This window comes from Aptenodytes forsteri, unplaced genomic scaffold, assembly GCF_000699145.1.
Source record: "Aptenodytes forsteri isolate BGI_AS27 unplaced genomic scaffold, ASM69914v1 Scaffold121, whole genome shotgun sequence".
Taxonomy (NCBI): Eukaryota; Metazoa; Chordata; class Aves; order Sphenisciformes; family Spheniscidae; genus Aptenodytes; species Aptenodytes forsteri.
In genome coordinates, this window is record NW_008796219.1 from 1,238,563 (window position 1) to 1,251,324 (window position 12,762).

Here is a 12,762-nt window from a genome sequence, read left to right on the forward strand (position 1 = left end):
ACTAAAACATCGGTGCGTTATCAACTTTGTTCTCATCCTAAATCCAAAACACAGCACTGTACCAGCTACTAGGAAGGAAATTAACTCTATCCCTGCTGAAACCAGGACAGTCCCCAAATGATTTGGCAATTTAATTCCAACTTCAAGATTGGAAATTTTCAGTTTATAAATGTTGGAACCTAAGAAACAATCAAGTCATGGTTTGTGAGCTGAGCTGCAATATCTGTTTGTAGACATGCTCTAAATTGCAGGAAGTAGCTTACCTTAACCTCTTCAGAGTTTGCACACAGCTTCTCAGCTGATAAACAGTAAGTCGATCAGGTGTCTCAGACCTAAAACTCATTGAAAGCTAAGCACTTCGGAGTCTTTTACCAGCTCTCCTTATATGGGGCTTTGGCTGCTTTTCAGGAAGGTGAATGAAATATTTAAGTTAAACTAAGCTGTGATTTTGGCATAAATGGACAGGATTCTGATTTAGGGCAAACTTCTGTGAAAAAAAAGCAAATGTGGCAATTTGTCTTTCTTCTTATTTAGAAACTGCAAAATAGTTCATAGAGGCTGTAACGTATCAGGAACATAGCCAGTTAATTATTAATACATTTGGTTGAGGCTGCTTTCATGCAGTTGAGGTGGTTTTTCAAATAGTAAGATTGGTAGTCAGATAATCCACAGCTGGTGGATGAGTATCTCCCTGCACCACAAATTGGCAGAGAATTGAGCAGAAGTAGATTTTCCAATCCAAAGTGAAATCAGCCTCGTTTTAAGACTTACGGATAAACTCAGCAAGCCTGTCTCTGCCAGTATTGCTGATTCTTTGCTTTTTGTTTAATCTTCCAAGGTGCTGAGTCCTCTGGTCCTAATCCAGAAACACACTTAAGCATTTACTTAACTTAACGGATATGAGCAACTCTCTGAAATCCATTATAATGACTCATGGTTAAAAAGAAGGATGTGACAGAATACATCAGTGGACCAGGGCTGATGCACTCGGCAGCATCAAATCCTTTATAAACATAATGACTTCATATATATCAAACAGTACAATGGCATTATTTACCAATATACTATAAATCTGAACTTCCAGTTAAACATATATTAAGGAGTTTCTGCAAAGCAGGATGTCTAATAAAGACTTTCAAGTCAAACATATTTGAGTCCTTCTACAGACAGAGTTCACTGCGGAGCTGAAGCAAATGCTCCCATTGGTTTCAGCAGTCTTGGAGATTGGATTTAAAGAACTAACACGATCTGCTTGTCATCTTTACTGCCCTTTCAAGGTACATGAATTAGCCACACACCAGGTGAACAGACCTGGTGCTTTGAGTCCCAAAAAAAGGATTAAGGGGGAAATGAAGTTTTAAAAGGGTGTGAATAAGTAAAGATAGAGATATTAAATTAAAGAAACAAGCTCAGGAGAGCAAAAAGAGAGACTGAAGATGAGGTCAGATAAGAAGAGATGAAACAGATCGCACAGATCAGAAAAATGTTAGAGACGACTATCAGAGAAAAAAATTCTGAGTTATATTCTTATATGAAGTAATAGGACAGAGCATGAATCTAAATGAAATATGGGTTAGATCATGCAAAGAAACAAACTTTTCATATTATTCAGCTTTGGATCGTGATTGGAAAGGGAGCATGAAAAATCTTCCCAAACTTGAAGCCTGTAAATGTGATACATCGTCCTCATTTCTTTTCTAAGACCTAGTAACTATGAGATTAATATTGGAGGAAAGATTTTTGAGATTCTAGGAGACCTAAGAGGTATTTACATGTAGCGATAGTTGTAATAGCCAGACTCCTAAAATGTATAAAATAAATATATTTTCTTAAGCTTTTTTTTATCTACAGCTGGCAATACTAGTAACTGTAAAAATCTGAATGAGAGCTATATTAAGAAAAATTAATTGATACCATACAAACATACTCTCACTTTTAAATCTTCTTTATTACTTGTATGTCAGCATAGCTAAAAACAAAATCCAAATGCTGAAAAAGCATTTATTGGCATTTACATGGGCCCACTGCAAGTTATACTGTTCAATTTTCTGTACTAAAGCTGAATTATTATGTTCAGTCTTAATATTCTTTTTTAAAAGAACTCATAACTTTTTCATAGAATAATTATTTTGGCTTGAAACATCTTTCCTTCATTTTAGCTCGAAGATAATTAAATAGAAAGTTTAAAAAGACATTGATCAATAACCTTTTACTTACTCAAATGCAAAAAATGATTAGTTTCTCAACTTTCTTTTGTCTGAAATTCCATGTTCAAATAACTAGATAAGGACTGGATTTAAATGAGTAAACACAGGCTTATTTGTTGATTGAAGTTGAAATCTTACTTTAAAAGATAGGAATGACTGTTTTTTTACATTAAAGTGCCTAAAAAATTAAGTTTCTTCACTGCGATAAGGAGCTTCATGATGACAAATCTTACAGTTATGTGCATTACTATTTTTGTTGATTACATTTATTTCACTTTCTGAATTCATAAGTTAAATGAATTCACATGAAAGCTAAACCTGAAGGAGCCCTGCTCCATTTGTGCTTGTGAGGTACTCACGGTATACACAAATGCACCAAGAATCCCTTTCTAAACAGAGTAACTTGTTGACTATCACAGAAGCCTTTATGACTGAAAAAACATTATTCACAATTAAAATATGTGTATTTTTTTACTGTTGAGCCATTCAAAGGAGCAGAATACAATGAACACAGCGAAAATGCTTCTGGAGCCTGGCAAGGAAGTTTGACAATGTGTTCTTTCAGAAAGTTTCATGCAGAGCCTAGGAAAACATCTGGAGTCCTTTTGCTGTCTTCAAAAGCCAACAAAAGGGCCCTTGACATTGTTTTTCCTCATGGACTGAGAATAAAAACAAAATTTGAGTCCCAGTTTGGCCTGGTTCATCATTTAATTTAGCCTATAGGTTAAATACTTGGAAAAATCTTTCCAAATCCAGGCCATTTCAGACGCCAACATAGCTTTAAAGAAAAAGCAGAAGTATTATACTAGTGCAGGAAAGATTTTTATTTTGAAATATTAACAAAAATATTTAACAGCATGTGTGAGGGTCATTAAATGTATATTTTCCAAACCATGAAAAGGGCTTTGCAGCTTGCAGAAAGGCTTTCTTACGATAGTTACCAGCCCCTGAAATTCCCATCTGCAGGGCTTGCAGCTGCTAATTGGGAATAATTACCCTAATTATCTACTTGCATATAGTGATGAGTGCTGATATTTATAATGTCTAAAATGGCCTTCCTCCTGTTCTAGATGTTAACATGAGTCCTTGTATATACAGTTTCTATCCACAGAGGAGTTAGACTGCATATTACCATATGAATTTCCTTTTGTAAGAACGACGAGCTGACAAGGTCTGGATCTTTTCATTTAATTTTGTCACTGGCTGATGATTTCGTTATAACTATTACAGAAAATGGAGTCTCTCTCATAAATTTCATGCACTGTTGCTGTGAGGAGCACAACCAGGTTCAGGAAATTTGGGATTTTTAAATTGTTCTGCTACTGATTCAGTGTGATATCTTACATTAGTCACCTAGGGCCAATTTTATTAAAACACCTGGTACCTAAAACTTACCACATTTTATGGACCTGATCCTGAGAGTGAACTCCAGAACCTTAGGTAGGACCCTAAAATCCCCATGAAAGGCATTTAGGAGAGTTAGCTCCTTCAGAGTAGCATCCAAAAGGAACCAAAAGGTCCCTTTAGTTAGCAGCCAAAATGCAAAGCATGAAGAAAAATCTCAAATGTTTCTCCTTTCTTGGGTTTATTGTATCTGATTACAGGCAGCAGAAAGGCCCTTCTGTCGTGTCCCATTCACAGCCTAAAACCGTCTTCTGAAGAACAAATTCAGATTTTTTTTTTCAAAGAACTGAGCAGCCTTATTCTTTCCTTCCATGACAGAACAGCCGTGGAAGTGGGAGACGTTACTGATTACCTTCTAATCAATAACGGTTGGAGTACTTGGGAAGGAGAAGACTTAGGGTTGATAAATAAACTGGCATGGTCTCCTCCTCTTTTTGTAACTCATGGCCTTTTCATGAAACACTCACAGATTGCCTGGGGAGAGCTGGTTCGAAGAGAAGGACATCATGTACAAGAAAGGGTGTGTTGCAGCCTCGTCATCCAGGCACTTACCTGGAATGAGGGAGCTTAGTTATAGTCCCTGGGCCAAACACTCGCATGAATTTTATGTGAAAGGGTGTTTGGATAAAACTTGTGGAGCATTTTAACAAAGGAAGAAGTGCCTTCGCTCCAAACTGCCTTACAGCCTGCTGCTCAGAATGCAGTTTGGGGAACTGAGAAGATGGGGGTTTGACCTTGTACAGGCTAAGGAAGAAACTGAACTCACATCTTCACAGTGGGTATTCTAGAAACTTTGTTACTATGAAAACAAATTTCCTTGTTTTAGAAGAAAAGTCACTATCCTTGTGTTTTCTTAGAAGTCCTTCCTGTTGGGTGTCTTGGTTGTGCTCAGATTAGACCTGTGAGAAGAAAAGGATTTTGGACCCGACTGGACTTCGGCAGTAAGTCCGTCCCCTGATTCCCAGATTGCACAGATTCTGTGTGTAAGCAACAGCATGTTGTCAGGGAAAACAGGGATGAATTCACCAAACCTCTGGAACAAACTAGGAATCATGGAATTGCTGAGGTTGGAAGGGACTCTGGAGGTCTCTAGTCCAGCCTCCCGCTCAAAGCATGGTCAGGTACAGCAGGTTGCCCAGGACTGTGTCCAGCTGGGTTTTGAATGTTTCCAAAGATGGAGACTCTACAACCTCTCTAGGCAACCTGTTCCAACGTTTGGCCACAGTTGGGGGGGAAAAAGTTTTTCCTTATATCTAATCAGAGATAGGTAATCTAGGCTCCCATTCAGGAACCTGTGCTAGCAGTGTGAATACCCAACCTTGTATCTAAGAAATACTGATGTCAAAACTGGAAGAACCAATGAAATATTAATTCTTCTGGACTTTGACCACTGTTAATTCAAGTTTTTTTATTTCAGTTTAGGATTTAGCTAAAGAAGTCAAACTGGCAACAGCCACTGGCATTTCAAAACAGATCTGCTCCTGTTGTTCCACCCACTTCTATGGCATTTGCTCCCAGCTCCCAGAATTTTAAAGGTGCTCCACCACTAAACTGCTGATCTACTTAAAGTCTGGCATATCACTTTACTATCTCAAATGAAACACTTCTAAATATATGGCTTCAGCTGAGGGACCTGACTATAACTTCTTCATATTTCTCATTCTCAAAGGTTAAAATGACGATTACCTACCTCACAGGAATCTTGTGAAATTTAATTAGCATGCAGATGTAAAATGCACTGAAATATTCATTATGACCTAAATCTTATTTTAGTAATATAAATTTCACATTTTACTACAAGCAGAAGACTTCTGTGCGTGAAATTAGACTATAGGCGATATGAAGAAGGATAAGATATGAAACACTATGTAGTAGATATGTAATTTTTGTAATTTTATGCTTTCTCAGCCTGGTCAAGAAGATGACACCCCCCCCCCAAAAAAAAAAAGAAGGATACAATCTGAAATGTAGGTAACAGATTTTCTCTTAAATCATGCCTTCTTTAAGGAGCCTCTGAAAAACAGCCTTTGTGCACAGCTGCAAGTAGATGAAAGTAGATGACAATCTTGCAAGGCAGACAGAAATGCTTTTTAGCATGGTAAAAAGTTTCCTTGATATTGTAATGGGAGGTGGGAGCTGGACCTCCTGTGTTTTCAAAAATGCTGCTGAAGAAGGAACACTGACCGATTAGTAGAATTTTCTTCCGAAGCAAATGACACTAATGACATTCCCCTATTTACTGGCTGCGGACTCTATATTGGTCTAGCTTTTGGCAGGAGGGAAGAGTGCAGTATCTGAAAATAAAGCTTTGTTTCCTCAATAGCTAACCTTGTGTCTACACCTCAACACCATTCTCAGTGCACATTTTTAACTAGTTTTTTTTCTGTGGGTTTTTTTAATGTGCTATTTCATTGTTCAAAGACTATGAATTATACAATGAAGCCATTCAAAAATCTCTACAAAATATGCTAGGGACTCCTCCTCACCACTAACAATGCCAATCCTTGTAATTAGCTTTAATTTTCACATGCCACCCCCTACTCCCTGAACTCCTTGACAGCTCAGAAGCACAGAGGGTTCTTGCAGCATTCCCCGAAAGTCTGTTGACACCGTCCATCAAGGCAGGAGCTAATCAGAGAAAGCAAGAGGCATCTTTGTCTTGCCAGCCATTCTCTCCAAGCTTTGCTATGAATAGCCATAGTATCACAGGAAGAGGAAGAAAATCACATAGATCCCAAACAATGTATGCTTTACACTGGGTTGAAAACAACTTGACTTCAGGAATTTGGGAGTTGGGAATGGACTGGATGCCCATGCAGATCACAGAACACAAACATAATGTTCCAGCTGGGAGATGTTCGAATAGGCAAACCAGTACCAGCATTATTTACTGCCCGATTTTAGTTTTTCATGTGTAGTTCCAAGCAAAGCTGCACTGACTGATCCTTGATGGAAAGAAGACTTCCGTCTAGTGTACTCAGGATTGCTTACTCACCACTTCTTTATTTTCTACAGAGCAGTGCTCTTTTCATTGAAATAATACTTCATAACTTTTATCTCAACAGTGATGAACTAAAAAAAAAAGAACCAGCACTATGTATCCTAGCTGGTTCTCCAGCAACAATATGAATTGTAATCCGAGGACGGTTAAATACTGTAGTGTTGTGAGGACTCCATGGCTTTTTTTATACTGTTTGGATGAATGAGGGCCAAATGCCCACCTCATGACTCACTGTGCTCATACTGCTGGCAAAGACCCTTGCAGTTCAGCCACCTGCAAATCTTCTGCTATGTTGCTAGGCACCTCTGGGACCCTCTGGACTCTGTGCTGCTTTGATACAGTGGAGTGAGGTGCAGTCAGACGGCAGTGGTGCACTTGTCCACACGATAAGTGATTTTTGCTTGCTAATCCTGGAGCTCACTGAGATCTTGTGCCAGAACTTTGATATGAGATGAGCTTGGACTGAAGGGAGGGCTTGGCCTGTACTTAAATGAGAACCTATATATATATAGCCTCTCAATCTAAGACACAAAAACTGTAGGGATTCAACCAAGAAACCTGGGTTCCAGTTGGCTGCGTATTTCCTTTGGTAAGTGACCCAGGATGCTCTTTTGTGGTCAGCTTAAGCCGCTTTAAAATTGTATTACCATCAGCTTAAGTGGGGCAGGTTTTCCTTAAGCCATATTCAGCTTTTCAAGAAACGCTAGGAGTGGTAAAGTGACTTAAAGTGCTGCCTGGAAAATTACCCTCATAACAATAATAAAGATAAGTAAAGATAAGTTTTCAGCTGAACTGGTGAGTTGCTCCAACTTGCTGTGCTGCTGCACAAACATCAGTACTAGTGAGAGAGAAGGATGAAAATGGTATGGTGATTACCCTAGGGCTGTGCATACATTAGTAAATGAAGACCCACTGTCTTGCCTGGAGGTCAGCTGGCCTGCAGCACTCCACACCCATGCTATTGAGCAATCTTTGCCTCCAAACCAGGGTGACTACCAGGAACAGTCCCTGGCCTGTGCTAAGTCCTGAACTGAACCCAGGAACTGTTTAGGGAAATTCCGTCCGGCTTGGATGAAAACAATGCCCAAGACAGGCTGAGCCACATAACAGTATAGAGGATCAGGATGCAGTGCCAAGAAACCTTTCCTGACACTATGCAGTTTAATAGCATAGATGTAGCATAAGGTAGCAATTATTTTAATAATGGGGGTCCACTGAAGCATCAAAGACCAAAACTTGGAACTTCTCATGCTTGCCACAAATGCAGCATTTCTGCCAATTAATTTGCCATAGTCATGCACCCAGAGTTTGTTTTTCTATCTCTTTGCCTTTGGGCCATGTCATAGCTGCATTTTCCTTTACATTTTTCTCTATAAATTGAATTAATTTAATTACAATGCAAATTCTGCTAAAACGAAGCATCAAAAGGCTAAAGACCTAAACTGGATTGCAGCTTGTCACTCACTACAGGTGAAGGGGAGCCAGGAATATACCTGCCAGCTGGGCTGCCTGACTGACAGGGCAACAGACGAGGCCCAGGGGACAGCCGTATCAGCAACTGAAGCTAACTACAAGTTTTCCTGGCAGATATTTTTGGGAGAGGTAGACTGAATTGCCTGAACCACATTTGTAGGGTGGATGGAGCCCAGCTATCTGCACAGCACAGTGAAGGAAAACAGCCTGGTTTTTTGATTGATGAAGTTGCGGGAGACAAGACTCCCTGAGTGCGAGGCATGTGCTCCTGCTGATGTGGGGTCACCTGCACTCCTGTGGCCTCGCTGCATCACGTCCAGCGCTCCCGCAGGCAGCTAGGGCCCTGTGCGGCACAGCGCAGGCGTTGTGGTGCCTTATTATTCTGTCCTTTTCTAGCCTTTTTGGAAATGGGAAAATAAAATATCATCAGCCCCGTCAGCCCAGACTCTCAACACTGCATGACCTATCAGCCAAAATCACCTGTAGGTCCCCCTGGAAATATCTTTGCCTTTACCACTGCAGACACTAAGGGAAATTCAGAGTTGTCACCTTATCATTACCTGTGTGAGTGGGGCAAGACCCCACAGACCATTCATGGTCACAGAAGTATAGAGTAAGAGACGAAAATGCCCTTAAAGGAAGAAGAAAAGCGGAGGTGGTCCCAACATACTTACGATGCACAGCACCTCCAAAACCACAGAGACTGCAGATGTAGCAAGGACTCCAATGCTGCAGAGCTGTTATATCGCTAGAGAGGGAAAAAGAACCTAAAAGGCAGCATACCCAGAGCTGACCCAAAAGAAGGCCTGTAGTAAACAGTGTCTTATTTAATCTAAGCAGGAAATGATATCACTTTTTTTTCTATTTGTTATAGGGCTACTACTGAAAAAGACAGTGCAAGTCTTTAGAACATAAATAATTTCAAGGCTATATAAAATAGATATATTTGCTGCTCATCCATTTTTCTCATTTTAACTAATGATTGACAGTTTTGAATAGTTCATCTGGAGTTCCAGATGACTCCAATTATTTAGCTTACAGAGTGAAATGAGTAGTTTTTTCCTGTCTAGCTACTAGGTAATGCTTAACTATCTGCACACTTTTGAAAAGATCAGTTCCCCTACCAGAAGTACCAGGGACCTTATCCATATAAACATTCAGCCATTTAAACATATATGCAACTCCACTTTAAAAAACAACCTTTAAGCACAGCACTGTAAGATGGCCAAAACCAGCTGGGGGGGGGGAGGATCAAAGCAACATCTATGAATGCTTCACCATTTTTTACAGTCACCTCCTTGCAGGAAAAATGGTATAGACTGCTCAGGAGAGGAGCCGGGTCTGCCCTAGGCAGCAAGCCTGCAGCGTGGGAAGGTGTGCGGTCATTACAGCCCCGAGTGCGTGTTCCTGGCAGTCTTGTTTGACAGATGCAAGTGGCCTGAGTGTATAAAATAATAAGTTACTCCTGGCTGAAAACTTCTTCAGACCCAGCGACACCTTTGGGTAACTACTGCAAAGGTCAGCCTTCAGCTTCGGTGAAGTGAACGTTGAAAAACAATTTGGCAACACACTGTACTAACGTTATAAAGGAGGACAATTCCCCCTGATTAAAGGGCAGTGGGATCACGGCCTCCCTTTTCTACTCCTAGCTTTGACATTTCTACAGTAATAGGGACTTGTTTTGGCAGCTTTAAGAAAATAATAACACTGAAACCTTTCCACTCTTGTTTGGAAAAAAGCTTCAGCAATTCATTTCAGCCAATATGAGCGCCCTAGCACATGGGCATGGAAGCGGTGCGCTGTTGTATCACTGATTAACATAGTAATTCAAGAAACCAGTAATCTGAGACAACTGTTTGGTCAGAGCTTTACACCATCATTGACTGAATGTATTTATTTTCTGGGGTTTTTTGTTTTGTTTTGTTTTGTTTTTTCCCCCCCTTGGAAAGGATATTTAAGAAGTATTCTGTTTTTTGTGACACATAAAACCATCAGCATTCTGTAAATACAGGGAATTGTCAGCTTTATGAAATCCTTTTTATTTAATGTTCTTAAAATCGTAAGTGCAACAGTTCAGAGATATGATGGGTAGAGAGAACATCATAAGGACCAAGTACGAGTGGTTGAGCTTGCTGCTCTGTATGGGAGGACTACACCGTTACCGACCTGGGGAGTAACTCCACAGAGCGGCCCCAGGTGCTGCGCCAAGATGTTGCAGGCTGACTTTAACACTGCGAACGGACTGTGGGGCATTAACTGTCCCATCATTTCCCTTATTGTCTGGGCATTACAGGTCTCTCTTGCACATCTCCACTCCTGACTGGGAGGGCACAGGGCTAGCTGAGACATCCTTGTGGGACTGTAATGGGCTGTAGAAATCAAAATGGTACAGCACGTGCCCATGCTGATTTAGGATGCAGACTACCCTGCTACCCTACTAGCTACACTAGCTTTTCCTGCTGTGGAAACAACCTACTTAATTCTGGAGTGGTGGCTGGTGAAGGCAGCGTGGGTGATAGTGATTTGGATGCTGTTATCAAATCTCCACTAGCTCTGGCTAACTCCACAGTATGCATCAGTTGGTAAAGTACTGGATGTAGTTTCTGTAGTTCATATATGGGTTTATGTCAAGCAAACAGATACAATCTAGTTTCACAAAGATGAAGTGCTGAGAAAGGTGCATTGAGTTCAAGTCCATCCATCCTTGCAAACCAGAGGGACAGTGCAAAGCAGTAGCATGCCTCTCGAGGGCAACAGTCTCATTTGTGGGAATCTGTCCTGTCCCCAGAAGAGTTCCTAGAAAAATGTAACTGAGGGCTTCATGCCTATTTATCCATTAGCTTGTCCTCAAAGCTTTTCTCCATGTAGGCATAATTTAAACCAGCAGAGAGCCTTGTTGAAACTGCTGCTTTTTTCTTTTTCTTTTTTTAAGAGACCAACTCTTGTGCTTTTCTTTCATTCTGTAGAGAACACAGCTGACATTACTACCCACATGCTTAGCAGTGCCAGTGCTGTAACGGATGACGCTAGTACTTAAATGCACTAGGAAGACAGGAGTGGGCTGAAGCCATTTTTAGAACAACATGCTATTTTCTCTTTTAGTGCTGACTCATTCACTGTACCTTGTGGTATGTTTACCTTGATTGCTTGCCGCTTCGCAGGCTGTTGAATGGCTGAGGGAGGAATATTAATCACTGACACGTAGCATTGGGCTTCAGAACTTCAGTGATGGTGAGTGCTATGCTCTTGCCTGTCTTTTGGCTTTATTGTAGGAATTACTTTTCTTTAACTAGCATTCACAGGTATTTCAGTCCTGGAAACTGTAAGTGACACTTATATTCATCATTTTAGCACAGCTATCTACTTCATATCCATTTTTTCTGTTGAAAATCTTTGCTCCCCACTAGTACTCATATCAGAGTAAAATTAATCAAAGTCATTGCACTGTATATGTGTTGAACCTAATTAGCCAAAACAGCTGATGAAGACAGACAAGATCTCACAACTCATTTATCTTTTTCTTAACATATCTTATATTAAAATTAAAATGACATGGAGAGCAGTAGCAGCCGCTATAGCTAAAGCTAGACAAAAGTGTGCTTTACTGCATGTGTGATCTACTTGGGCTATTCTGCCTGCAGAGTGAGATGACAGAAGTGTTTTGTGCCCAGAAATGCATTTGTAGCTCAATTTGTCTGCATTCAAAACAGAAATTAAAGACCCATACATAAAAACTGTTGCTAATCATTCACAAGAATCTGATAAATGCTATTAGTGTACAGTTACAAACGGCTGCTCTCTGCTCCTGTGGTGCTAGTTGACCGTCTGGTTCACATTACAGCTAAGTTGATTTAACAACAAGCTGGAGCCCAAAGGGGCTTCCCGCTCTTCCCCTCTCCCCTCTCTCCGCATGTTCCCACCACCTCCACTGTAGCAGGAGTGATGTAAATCCGATCTGAGCTTTAGATGAGAAGAATAATCACTATTTTAGACAGCTTTATTTCTACTAATTTAGTTCTCTGAAAGTGTCCACTTTAGGACTAGATGACCACCCATGCTGGAACAACGCACGTTGGCTGAATCACCTCTAACTTACAACAGCACACTCCCCGTGCAAGGAGATCCCCCAGCTGCAAGGACTGTCTGTGGAGGAGCAGGGAATGTGAAACCCTAAGAGAGGAGCCAGAGGCCAAGCTTGGAGATTTACCAGGTTAAAGAAAGACCTGCTTTCAACCCTAGGACATGACTTAAGCATATAATATGCAGACACCTTCAAAACGTCTTTTCTCACTTCCTGTTTTCAGGCATCTGTGAATTTGGTAGAAGCTCACTTCTTAGAAAGAAATTTCCATTGTTCACTCTTCAGAGTTTCAGTTTTAAGGAAAAAGCAGCTCAGAAATTACTGTGGAAGACAAAATGTAAGCCCAGAAAGAACACAGAAAACATGGTCTCAAGCACAGGCCTAAGACAATGCCATGGTCTTCCATGGGGACTCTGTATACCAAAACTCTTCACTGGAAAACAGAAGTAGCAATATTTTATACAGGTGTCGAAAGAAAAAGTAACAAGAAGGAGACCAGTAGATAGAAAAGTGAGTTGGGTACAGTGAATCTTCATATAACTAGGTAGCAGAGTAAAAGCCATATATATATTATAAATTTATAATATTAATATATA

At 40.4% G+C, this 12,762-nt stretch overlaps 1 protein-coding gene across 1 annotated transcript in view; it reads right to left on the reverse strand.

The window, feature by feature from the left end:
• DLGAP2 (DLG associated protein 2) overlaps positions 1-12,762 on the reverse strand; it is a 107,670-nt gene that overhangs the window by 72,953 nt on the left and 21,955 nt on the right. The gene's annotated exons all lie outside the window — the stretch shown is intronic.